The sequence below is a fragment of the Triticum aestivum genome, chromosome 3D (genome assembly GCF_018294505.1).
Source record: "Triticum aestivum cultivar Chinese Spring chromosome 3D, IWGSC CS RefSeq v2.1, whole genome shotgun sequence".
Lineage (NCBI taxonomy): Eukaryota > Viridiplantae > Streptophyta > Magnoliopsida > Poales > Poaceae > Triticum > Triticum aestivum.
Genome location: NC_057802.1, coordinates 172,060,575 through 172,072,847, shown reverse-complemented (window position 1 = coordinate 172,072,847; position 12,273 = coordinate 172,060,575). Strand labels below are relative to the sequence as shown.

Here is a 12,273-nt window from a genome sequence, read left to right as displayed (position 1 = left end):
TAGAAAGCGGTAGTATAGACCCCAGTTGGTTTGTTGCACTTGATTGCTGCATTTGTTTGTCGCATAGCATGCATATAGATTATTATTTTGTCACTAACGGTTGATCTTGTGAGTGTAGGCGGCATCGTTTTTGGTCCACCGCCTGCACCCTCCTTCTTAGCATGTCTGCTCTTTGGTGTTCGGCGTCATCTCTGTCCCAGCAGAGTGATCCCCTGGTACCCAGAGTTCCAGGCACCATTTGCAGGAGTTATGCTCAGGTATCGCGTATATTTTTCCGCCACCCACCCATATTATTTCGGTGATAGACTTGTTTCTATCCCGAATCATGCCATCCATCTCGTCCCTCTGGCAACCCTTACTGATCTTGGTTATCAGAAAAGGGCAATGCCAGCGAGCCTTGTTTTTCCACCGCTACCCTACCCAGTCATTCTATTCTTTGGACGTGTAAGAATCCCTTTCGTACGCTTGATGATGATGTGGTCGTGACTTTTTTGTCTCGCTATTTGATCGTCAAGTCCGTCCTCACCTGTGTATCCATCCAGATCCAGCCACTGTTCAGCCAGTGCTTGGTGTAGCTTCGGTTACGCCAACTCCTTCCACACATGGATATAATTTTCGTGCACACCGCCACAGCATATTAGACCGTAATACCGGAGTTTCCGTGCGATTTGTGTGCTTAGGTGTGCATGCATATTATGGTGTGAGTACTAGTAATATGTGATGATTGCTTGATTAATGAAATTAGTAGTATGCTTGTGTGCTTTTGTTTTAGTCGTTTCTTTGTTTCTTTCTTTGGGCCTTCGGTGTTACAAATTTTCCCCTATTAAAGTTGCTCGTCAGCCGACACCGGACCCGAAGAGTCAGCAAGAAATGCATATATTTGGAAACTCAGCTAAACAGAATGGAATTGTCAGCAGACTGCAGTGAAATTGGAAATAGCTCGTCTGAATACAAAAGAAATCCTGGATGGAATGTCAGTATAAAGTTTGCATTAACGTGCACTCCTCACAACAGTATGGAATTTTCAGCCGACTGCATTCAGATTGGGGGATATCTGATCATGTTACTGAGTGTCAAGTCTCCCTCAACGTGTACTCCTCATAGCAAAAATGATCAAATCAGCAAGAAGATAAATTGTGTGCAAGGTTGATAGAATATTATCAAAGGTGTGGCTCAGATACAAGTTTAATTTTTTGTTGAGGATGATTTTGGAACCCGAGGTACCTGGAAGCAAGCAAAAATATGGCATGTACTCAGAAAGGAGGATAGTCCTTCAAAACCCCGTTTCATACAAGAAATCAAGAACAAAAATATTAAGATGGTTATATATGTGGAAATCGGTCCGCATATCACAATAAGAAGCTTCTGGTGTAAGCAACCCAATCTTCTCTCGCAAGATACCCGAGAAGCTTCCAAGGCAAGATTCATCTATCTTCCTCAGTACGATATATGGATGATTTCTCGTACAAGGTACTCTGCCTTCTCCAGTAAGCAACCGCAAAAGCTTCCGGCATAAGGTACTGAGTCTTTCCCTAGCAAAGTATTTAAGGGGGTAAGCATCTGAAGCACGATACCCAGTCTTCTTCAGCAAGTTGTCTGATGAAAGTTTCAAGCACAAGCCAGCCAATCTTCCTCAGTAAGACATTGGTACAAGGTAGTATGCTATGAATTGATAGCATATGGCAGTGAATCCCAAGAATCAGATCCGCAACATTTTGGTCAGAAGCAAGAATCAGTCAGAATACACGTCTGTCTCGGGAATCAGATTCTGATATATATATATATATATATATATATATATATATATATATGCGGTGAGCATACCACCAAGATCTTACAAGTCACTCAAATGAGGATCTGACAACCACGTGAGGATGGTTAAGAGAAGAAAGCCAGTGTACACCGCAGTGTGACAAAGGATTATGAGGATTGACGACATCAATGAGCTCAATGCAAGTACCTGTGAACCTGGAAAATGATCCTGATGAGCCCTTGTCCCCTTTTTCTCCAATGACGGCACCGCGCCTGTGATCTAAGCTGTTTTTAGCTATCCGGGGTGGATGCCGATTTTTATTTCTCTCTTCAATGAGTGTCACGAGTTCTGAGCTGCTTTTCGGCCGTCTCGTACAACTGTTGAGTTTCTTTTTGTTACAGTAGCCCTATAGCTGCTTTTTGGCTATTTTAGGGAGCTGCCACCTTCTTCTTATCAACTCGGTCTCATGTTCTGAGCTGCTTTTCGGCCGTCCTGAGCCGTGGTTAAGTTATTTCAGTAATGTCCCAGATCTGAGTTGTAAAGACCGTTCTGGAAGCTACTGATTTATTTGTCGATTTCTTGCAAAGGTTCGGATGATCATTTTCCCGCGGTCAGAACTTGAGGGGTTTTAAACCTGCCATTTAATGGGGCACCCTGTCAGAAAAATGAGGATAAGCTGCAGTTGCCGAAAAATTGCACCGACAGTACCTATGGTGATACGAAGAAGCAATATGACCCAGCTCTTTCAGCCAAGGATCCAGGCCAAGAAAACAATAATGAAGGAGCAAGACCAGTGATGCAGGTATGAAAATTGTTGCAAGACCCGCGTGGTGTAGAACCACCGTCAGTCAAGTCTGCAGATATTATCATACAGGTCAAACTCTTATGCTAGCCACGACAGGCGACAATCAAATATTTGGTACGGATCCGATACTCAAGACAGTGGAACCAGTTAAGATGATTCAGAAACTTCCGCGATAAGCCAGAATCTGTCAGGAAAGCGGTTATGACCCAACTCACTGTTTGGAACCCGAAGGACCTGCATTTAGTGGAGAAACCCAATGCAAGGAGTTAGAGCTTGGGTGTCCACTAGAAAAATCTGATCACCACTTCATGAAAGATTGTCAGTGCCGGATGACACACCCAGCGGAAATCACTCTTGGATTTGTGAGACCGACATATATTTCAGTCGTGAGAATCAATCACAGTCAGCTAAGTCAGCAGATCTAAAAAGAAATTGGAGCCTGTATAAGCATGAACAAGCAAGGTAAGATCTGTCAGAATATGGATATATTAAAGCAAACCACCCCAGGGCCAGTCAGATAAAAATTTAGTGGGAACAAAAATAAGAAAAAGGATACCCGAGTTGGAAACGGTTTCCTTAAGTCAGTATCTTCATACTTGTTCCCCGAGCAACCAAATCTCGAGGACGAGATTTCTTTAAGGGGGTAAGGTTTGTAACAGCCTGATTTTTGGCCCTTTCTTTTTCTTTTGTTTTTCTGAGGTTTTTGCCTGAGATTTCCTTTTTCCGTGGCTATGTGGTCTGGAAACTGAAGAAGATGCCCTCTTCTTTGTTTCCAGAGTGGCTTGTCATTCCCAAATCCTTCCCTAGACCCTGTCATTTTCATCCTAGCCCAAATCCCAATATTCTTTTTATTGGGAATATTCCTTTTCTATTAAAGGAATAACTCAAATTGCCCTAGGTTGTGAAGCAACCTTTATTTCCATCACTCCTAAAATTCCCAAATAATTCTCATAAATTGTTTGGGTCATATCTTTCTCAAATATGGAAAAATATTTCATTTGTCATGTTTATCATCATGCTCAAATAATTCATTTTCTATTCTGCCCTAAATGGCACATTGTGAAGCAAGTGCTATTTTCATTTTCTCAATTGACCTCAAACAACTTGGACACCTTTTCCTGTCCATATCATTGCCACATGCCAAAATGCAACCTCATTTGCCTAGTAATTATTTAATTATGATTTTCCAAAGTTTCTATCCAAAAAGTAACTTTGTGAAGGAGGTGCAAGCTAGGCATATCCAAATGAGTTGCCATTTTGCATGGTCTCTCATATCATCATATCATAGCTCTCCACCAAAGTAGAGCCCATGTCATGCCTCCATGTGATCTCATCTTCAATTCATTGATTCTGTCTAAAATTTCAGTTTGTGAAGCAAGTATATTTTATCTTGCTCCATTATGGCTGTCAATTTTCTAGGCCTTCTATTATCCATATAACCTACCTCCACCCATTTTGGGCATGGTTCATTAAGCCATTATTCCTCTAGATTGTTTGCAAGATTCTGGTCAGTGAAGATAGTTGTGAAGGAAGTACCATTTTGGTGAATCCAATTGGTATGAAATTTTTACAGCATCTTACTATGACCAAATCATTAGGCCTTGAGAAATTTCACCTCAAGTTGATGCTTCATCAGAGTGCATCATCCTAATCTAGTTTCTGGACCAGTTTATGTGGTTGTTAAGCAACTACATTAAATATTGATCCTAATCCTCTCCAAGTTACCAGGGTGAAAGTCCTTCTTACCCTAAACCTACCAGACAACTCCATTTCTTCCAAACAACTTCCTGTTGATCAGCAGTTCTCATCCAAGTTTACTGCAGCAAACTTCAGAGGTTAATTACCTTTTAACCACAGCACTTTTAACCAAACTACCACCGCAGTTGGAACCTCCCCTGGATGAACTACGCACTAGACAATGTTTGCAAGCCTTTGGCACTTTCTCCTCGCCAGCTCACGCGGTCACCACCTCTCTGGCATGCCATGGCCGCGTCCAGGATGGTTTCTTGCTCGAGCCCCTCTCCCTCTCGTCGTCTTCGTGCTCGTGAGCATGTCCAACAGCTAGCTCGCGTCGTCGCCGTCCTCCTGGAGCCGCTTCCCCCTCCGTCAGCCCCTCCGTCAGCGCTCGTCGCCTCGCACCCACGGACGCACTGTGGCCGACCCAGCCTTAAGGGCGTCGTGGCCACTTCTCCTCTGCGCCCTCGGTCCCTCTTGCACTATGCACCTCTGTAGCTCGTCCACACTCCCCCTCGCCGTGTTCCCGTGCTCGCCCGTGCTCGCTGAGCCTCGCCAGAGCCTTGGCCGAGGTCGAACGGCGGCACTCGGCCACGGCCTCCTCGCCCGGCTATATATAGCCCTCCCCCGAGCCGTTCGAGCACACCACCAGCCTCACAACCCTCCTCTAGTCCTTCCCGGCCTCTCCCTCGAGCTCCTGAGCCTCTCCTCGCTGCCCCATGCCCCCGTGTCCACTCCCGGCCTCCTCCTAAATTCACGGCTAGCATAGCCCTACCCTTCCCCTAGCCACCACCCTCGGCTTCCACAGAGCGCGGCGAACCTCCCTACTCTCTCTCCACCTTGCCGGAGCACCCTTAGGGCTGTGTCCCGAGAACGGTCGCCGCCCTTTGCCGCCTCCCTGTCGCCGTGAGCCCTGTCGCCCCTAGTCCTCCCTGGCGCTCTCTTCTCGTCTGGATGGACGCGGCACTCCGCCCCGAACCGGTCGGTGCTCTCGCCTGAGCCTGGGACGGTCGGAGCTGTCCGCCCCGTCGCCGGTCTCCTCCCTGCCTCCCTCCTCTGTTTCCATCGAGGCGCAGCGAGGAGGAGGAAGAAGACAGGAGCCATGCAGGCCCCCTCTTTCCCTGACCCCTCCTGGTAGCGCCCCAGGCCGCCGGTCCCGCCGCTGCGCGTTGACCCCCAGGTGCCAACGTGGATAAGTGACGGGTCCCACCCCGCGGGACCCGCACGTCTGCGACCCACGCCCGGTCCCACCACTGTCCACGTGGTTAAGTGGAAGCGGACTTCAGAAAGTACGTTTTCGCGTGATGTAAGCGTATTTCCTTCCTTCTTCCGTTGCAAATACGTTTCTCGGTTCTGAAAGCGTATTATCTGAAATATCTTTTCTCTTTTTCAGCCCAGGGGCCTGTTTGTAGAGTTTATTTTACAGATTGGTCCCTGGATTTCAAACGCTTATATCTTTTTGCTCGAGACTCTGATTGAGGTGAATCCAAAGCTCACTTCTTTGTTTCGTCGAGCCTGTTCTGTTGGTTTCATTTTCACTATGGTTTGACATACTGGAAATGACCTTTTTGCCCTTGCATGTAAACAGCCCCTCCGAGAGAGAACTGTTTCCGGCAAGTCTTTTCGCGGCTTCACCGCACTTCTTCCCGGTGCCTTCTTCATCCCCAGGCAAGCCACAATACCCACTTGCATGATAGTCATGAAGTAGCCATGGTTTTCGACTTGAATATTTATTAAATGATTGCTTGTTTAAAATATGGTTATCGTTGTTTCAATAATGCTTCTAGGTTAGTGCTTACTTGCTTGATATGTTGTTATGCACCTGGTTATCATGCCCTGCTAGTTGCTAGTATTACTTTCATATTGCCATGCTTGATAGTAGTACATGTTGGGTTGGTCATGTTCTTCGGTGCATGACTAACGTCGGTTGCCGAGTACTGTTAATATGCGTTGTTCCTTTGCTGTTAGTTGGTTAAGTGTTACTCGGTAATGTTATTGATGAGTTCTTGCATGGTATTTATGGTTGATGCTAGTGGTCATGTTATGCTATGAGTAGTGTTGCACTTGTAATATTTATGCTCGTCATTATGCCAAATGTTCTGTTGGAGATTATTCATAGTTGATATGGTGGATAGTTATGTTGCATCCCGTGCTTATGTTGATATCATGCTCATGCTTTGTAAATGCATCATGTTATTTTATCATGGCTCAGCATATTGCATTCAAGTTTAACCGGATTAAATTGAACTTGAACAACCGTTGGCTGAGTCATGGTGCCACCATATCTAACTGACCAGTGCAACCACGCTTACCTTTATGGGAAGGTCCTAACTGGTTCTATTGTCGTGCCTCTCGCCGGTGCCTCCAACTAGGGAAGGTTATGGGCGCGCTACCCTGATCAGGTAGGCGGACATAAGCCTTGTGTGCCCGTTGTTGTTGTTACGGATCCGGTCCCCGTGAGGGACATTTTGGCTACAACGGTGGTCGTTGTGTCTTTGGTAGACACGGGGCCACCCAGGACTAGCCCAGTAGGGAGTGAGTCGGAGTGGCCGGGAGAGTGTCATGGCAGTAGATCGGTTTTGTCGGAACGCCGTTGGTCCAACCGAATGGGAATGCGAGGCCACGAGTTCCGTAGTGTGGGTATAGTGTACTAACCTCTGCAGAGTGTATATTAAATCTATCGATAGCCGCGCCCGCGGATAAGGGCCCAATTCGTGTCGGTCACACTGTGAGTCAACAGTATTAATAATAACTTGATTAATGACAACCCCGGTTCGATGATGAGATAAGTTGGTTGTGATCGCTGGAAAGATCACCGTTTGGTTACGAGGTAGCCCTTTGAACCCAGAGTGGTTCCGTTTGTGATCCATGAATGATCACCAAGTTGTTGTATATTCGTGATGTTGTGCGAGAATCGTGGGTAAAAATCAAGCTCCTTGTGGTCATTTAATGATTACTACGGTATTGTTTATACCAAGCTTGATTTGATCCTGAGATAATCGTGTGATGTCCGAGGTTGGTAAGTGATGCATGTGATGGTAATGTAGTAATCCGAGCAGAATAAATAGTGCATATAGTGTCATCATGTTGCATGCTTGTATCGTCAGATTCATATGTTCATGTCATGCTCATGTTGTTCTAGCTGTATCATGTTCATGTTGCTCATGTCATGTTGCTATGAGGATCTCATGTTAATTCCTGTTTAACCTGTAATTGCCATGCTGTTGTTGTCTTTAATGCTTCTGGTTATTGTGAGCTTGCAAGTACATTCAATGTACTGACCTGGCGTGTCATGCCAGTTTGCAGGTCGTGCCTGGATTGCTTGCTTGTTTGGTGTTGTTCCTGTGTTCGCGAGCTAGGATGAACGTTCTAGCCAGAGTCCATGTGGAGTGGAGTTCACCACCGTCGTCGTTGTTCCGCTGCTTCGAGTTGTTCTGCTGCTTGCATAGAGCAACTGAGGATGTCGTAGTGTCGTCGTGCCGATGTTATTCATTATAATATCGGAGACATTGTAATCATATTCGTGTAATAATAGAAAGCTGGTTTGTTCTATGCTAAGCAGTGTCGTATTCCAGAAGACTTCTCCTCGATCTCTGGGATGGAATACGGGGCGTTCCGATTTCTCTGAGCCGGGGTGCCACAGGCTTTCATGTTGTCCTGCAACGTTGCCCAGCCGGAGATCTGATCCATCTGGCTATGGACGATCGCATGCATGCGCCTGTAAGAGTCGTCGCATGCCCGCGAGACATTTTCCCGGGCGCCGCGGCACGGGAGGACATCTCTGCCGCATTTACGGTGCGGCAAGAGATCTCTGCTACTTCCGCGGTGCGGTCGGACCTGCCTGCTGCATCGATGGCATGGCGGGACCTCTGTGCTGCTTTGGCGGCGCGGTGGGACCTCTGTGCTTCTATTGCCGCACGGCGGGACATGTCTGCTGCTTTCGCGGCAAGGCGGGACATCTCTCGTGCTTCTGCTTCCATGCTCGCCTCTCATTGGTGCTAATCTCTCGACCCAGAACTCAAGCTGGCCATGGCAGACACAAGGGAATGATGCTGAATGACTTGTTTGTTTTTGTGGATGAGGAGTTGAGTAGGAATGTGCAGTCATCTTGGCATAGTAGTATTTATAACTGAGTACTAATACACTCCCAAGTGGGAAACCGTTTAGGTTGTGATCGGTGTGAACAGGTTTGCAATTAAATATAGCGTGGTAGTAATTTGGAATGTGACGAGACGCAAGCTCAAAATTTATTGACGGTTCTAGTTTTGAAGTGCGGCACTATTCCCGGATGGCGTAACATGGGCACGTGTTCTCGGCCGTGGTGTAGCAAAGAAATCTGCATTTGATAAGAAATCTGCATTTGATAAAAGTAATCCATTTTGTAATATTCCATGGTACTTCTTTTTCTATTGTTGTGTACGTGCAATAACTGGCACCGTCGGATACATATCTTATGGTTATCAGGGCATTCGACGGAATAGCCTTGTGGTGAGCTATAGACTAGTCTTTTTTTCACACGCATTACATCGACACATATCATCTCTCTCCCTCTTTCCCACGCACACACCTAGTCTCTCGGGACTTCTCGCACGCACCATCTCTAGCTCCCTAGGTCGATGCCACCCACATACACGTGTACTCTGAGTTTAGTATGTTATACACGAAGAGAAGAGGTGCACGCATGCACTCGTCCCCTCTCACACACGCATCTATAGCTATGAATTGTAGTGTTCTCAACCATCCGATTGGCTCTATCATATGTTCTCGTTGCTCCTTGGCCTTGAGATTGAGAAGTTTAAAACACGGAGGCTAAGCTGGATGCGCGAGGTTTTGGTTAATGTGCGGGCCGCACACGGCACCAACACGACATGAGCTTCGTCTGCCTGGTGCGTAGTCAGTTGAGTTGTCCAAGTATAGACACAACCTGGCCCTCCTTGGTATCTGCGCCTCGACTTGTGCACAGAGAAATTAGGATCGAAGGGAGTACTACTAGTAGTAGTACTACTTTGATGTGTCGCGTCAACTCGCACAAGTATGCAACACTTCCTGAAAAAACAAGCATATAAGCTGCTTATACTTCTTACCCAAAGGATCTTTATATCCAACAGACACAAAATATCCGTTCTACTGTTGGAAATTACTTTAACTGCTGATCTAATATCGAAGTAATTACTACATTGCCACCAAAACCCACCATCTCTTAAGCTAAAGTAGACCGAGTTAACCCCTATGTTAGCATATTACTAAGATAAACAGAAGGCACTATAGAATCATTTAGGAGGTGAGCTTGTCAATCTGAACGTGGAGGGACACCGTCCTCGACAACCCAGCCCCGCCCAGCAGCTTGGGCGGAACAGTGAAGAAGGTCAGCTCCTGCACGGCGACGTCGCCAGGATCCTTGCTGCTTGTCACCTCGATTTCCACCTTGACGGCGTCGGTCCTGCCTTTGGGATCCCCCGGCGGGCCGTTCACCCACAGCTTGGCCGTGTAGTGCGGTAGTGGGGACGCCCCCACTCTGATGCACACGACCGACATGGTGATAGGCGCGCCGATGTCGAGCACATCGCCAACCAAGAAAAACGTGCAGCCGTCCTCCTCCGCGAACAGCAAGAGCCGTGGCTCCGACACTGGCACTTGTAGCTGGAGCACCTTGCCGTACTGGATCCTGTGCATGGGCATGGGATGCACGGTGGTGATGTGGTGGGAGAGCACTGGTGGCGGGCCTTCGTAGCCGCAGACGGGCACGGGGCATTTGTAGGGAGCGAGCGGACACATGCTCTGGTGATCGGCGAGCTTGTGGTAAGTGACGTAGAGCCCGCAGCCTTCGTGCGGGCACTCCACCCTCACCGAGGAGAGGACGGCGTCCATCACCGTGTTCTGCATGTCGAAGCCGCCGCCGCGCTCGCACTTCTAGCACTGCCGCTGGTTCCCGGGGCGCTCGCCGCGGCAGTTCGCGCAGGCCAGGTGCCCTCCCTTGCACTGCACAAATCAATCGAACAACACATCAATCAAGAAACCTGCACCTTGCTCGATCAGCCGAATGGACTAGGTGTATTCGAACCTCATACACTGGAGGCTTCAAGGGGCGGAGGCACAAGGGGCATTGGAGCAAGTGAGGTCCATAGAGACCATAGAGAGCTCCATCATTGGGTTCTGTTCCGTCGGCATGATCTCGCCCTCCTCGTGCACAGCCATCTCTCACTTTAGGGCCGGGGCATTACAAAGTTTTACCGTCACTTCATACTACTCCAAGGTGCATTAAATCAACACATGCAAGTATCAAAAGGAAAGTCACGCCATGCATGCATGCGTTGTAATTAATGCATCGGTAAACACAAATTATTGAAATATATCGAGTGCACTGCTTTGACGTGTCGCGTCAACTCGTATAACAACGAGAAGTTTGATTACAACACCCTCTCCCTCGCCCATGAGCATGGTGGCTCGCGGGACTAGGAGAAGCTTTCGCTACACGCTCTCCCTCCCGCACGCGGTGGACATGCAGCAGTTCATTCGGTGTCAGATGGCCAGAAGCATACTATAGTACTCCACTGCAGTAGTACCATCATTGTTCTACTTCCCGAAGAGGTGAAGAGCCAAGCACAACCCGGACTCTCGTGTGGCAGTTTCATGTGTAGGGGAGGTATAGTGACATAGTCTAGGATAGCGTGTACCGTGCCTCTAAGCTTAAAATTGTTGGGGTCGGCTCCATGCTATGAGGCCGTCTCGAAGCATTTTTTTATTAAAATAATCTTCCGGCCCTACCTGTCATCCTGGTGATTGTAGTTTGCACGCTCATCTGATCAAGACAGGAATATATATTTTAATTTGTGGTGGGGTAAATGTTAGAGGTTGCAGCAAATATATTGTACACTGCGGGTCTTTTAGCCAAGTATAGAGGCAAGCATGTGGGGCCAGTGCTATGATGTGTCTTGTCAACTCGTACAACGAGGAGAAGCTTGATTTTACTACTACACGCCCTCTCCCTCGCCCATGCGCGCGGTGGCTCCGTAGACGAGGACATGATTTTGCTTACTACAACAAGCTATCCCTCCCGCATGCGGTGGACGGACATGCAGCAGTTGATTCGATACTGTAGAAGTAGTAACATCATTGTTCGTCTTCTCGAAGAGGCGAAGAGCCAAGCACAACCCGAACGTGGTAGTTGCGAACGCTCGCGTGGAAGTCTTTGTGTAGCGGGTGGGGCGTGGTGCGGAGCCTTGGAGCACGCATTTAGCCAGGCTCTTGCGTGAGATAAAATTGCCATGTAAGAAGGCTATAAGCCCACTATTGTACTTGCTCTTAATAGTATAGCCCTATAAACCGGAAAGGAGGGACTACTCCCTCCGTTCCTAAATACTCCCTCCGTTTTTATTTAGTCCTCGTATTAGCTTTGGTAAATGTCAAGCTTTATAAACTTTGACCAAGTTTATTAAAAAAATATTAACATAAGCAATAACAAATCAATACAATTAGATTTTTTATTGAATGTACTTTCACATCATATATATTTGTTATGATAAATTTTTATATTATTTTTTATAAACTTGGTCAAACTTTATGAAATTTTGACCTTAGTCAACTCTAGTATGCAGAGTAAATAAAAACGGAGGGAGTATTTGCCTTTCTAGATATTTCAACAAGTGACTACACCCTAAATGAGTACATACGGAGAAAAATGAGTGAATCTACACCGTAAATAAATACGTAGTTCTCTCGTTTTCCTCTCTGCCTTGGTCGCGGTGCACAATATTGAGTATACTACTACTGACTAGTCTCTTTTTGACAAGCATTTACGTTGATACGGCTTGAATGCCAACGAGGCAGAGGGCAGCGGTTCCCGAAACGTTGAACGGTCAATGATGCCTCTGCATTCAATTAGCATGCAGAGGTTGGAGAAGCAGAATGGAGCCAGCATGATGTGAATGCATCACAGTTTGGACTCTCATATAAAGGCACCCCACCACTCTGATCCATCTAC

The 12,273-nt window shown here is 47.0% G+C and overlaps 1 pseudogene; it reads right to left on the bottom strand.

Moving 5' to 3' along the window:
• Positions 1-9,566: 9,566 nt before the first annotated feature.
• Positions 9,567-10,487, bottom strand: LOC123076231 (E3 ubiquitin-protein ligase SINA-like 10; annotated as a pseudogene).
• Positions 10,488-12,273: the final 1,786 nt, after the last annotated feature.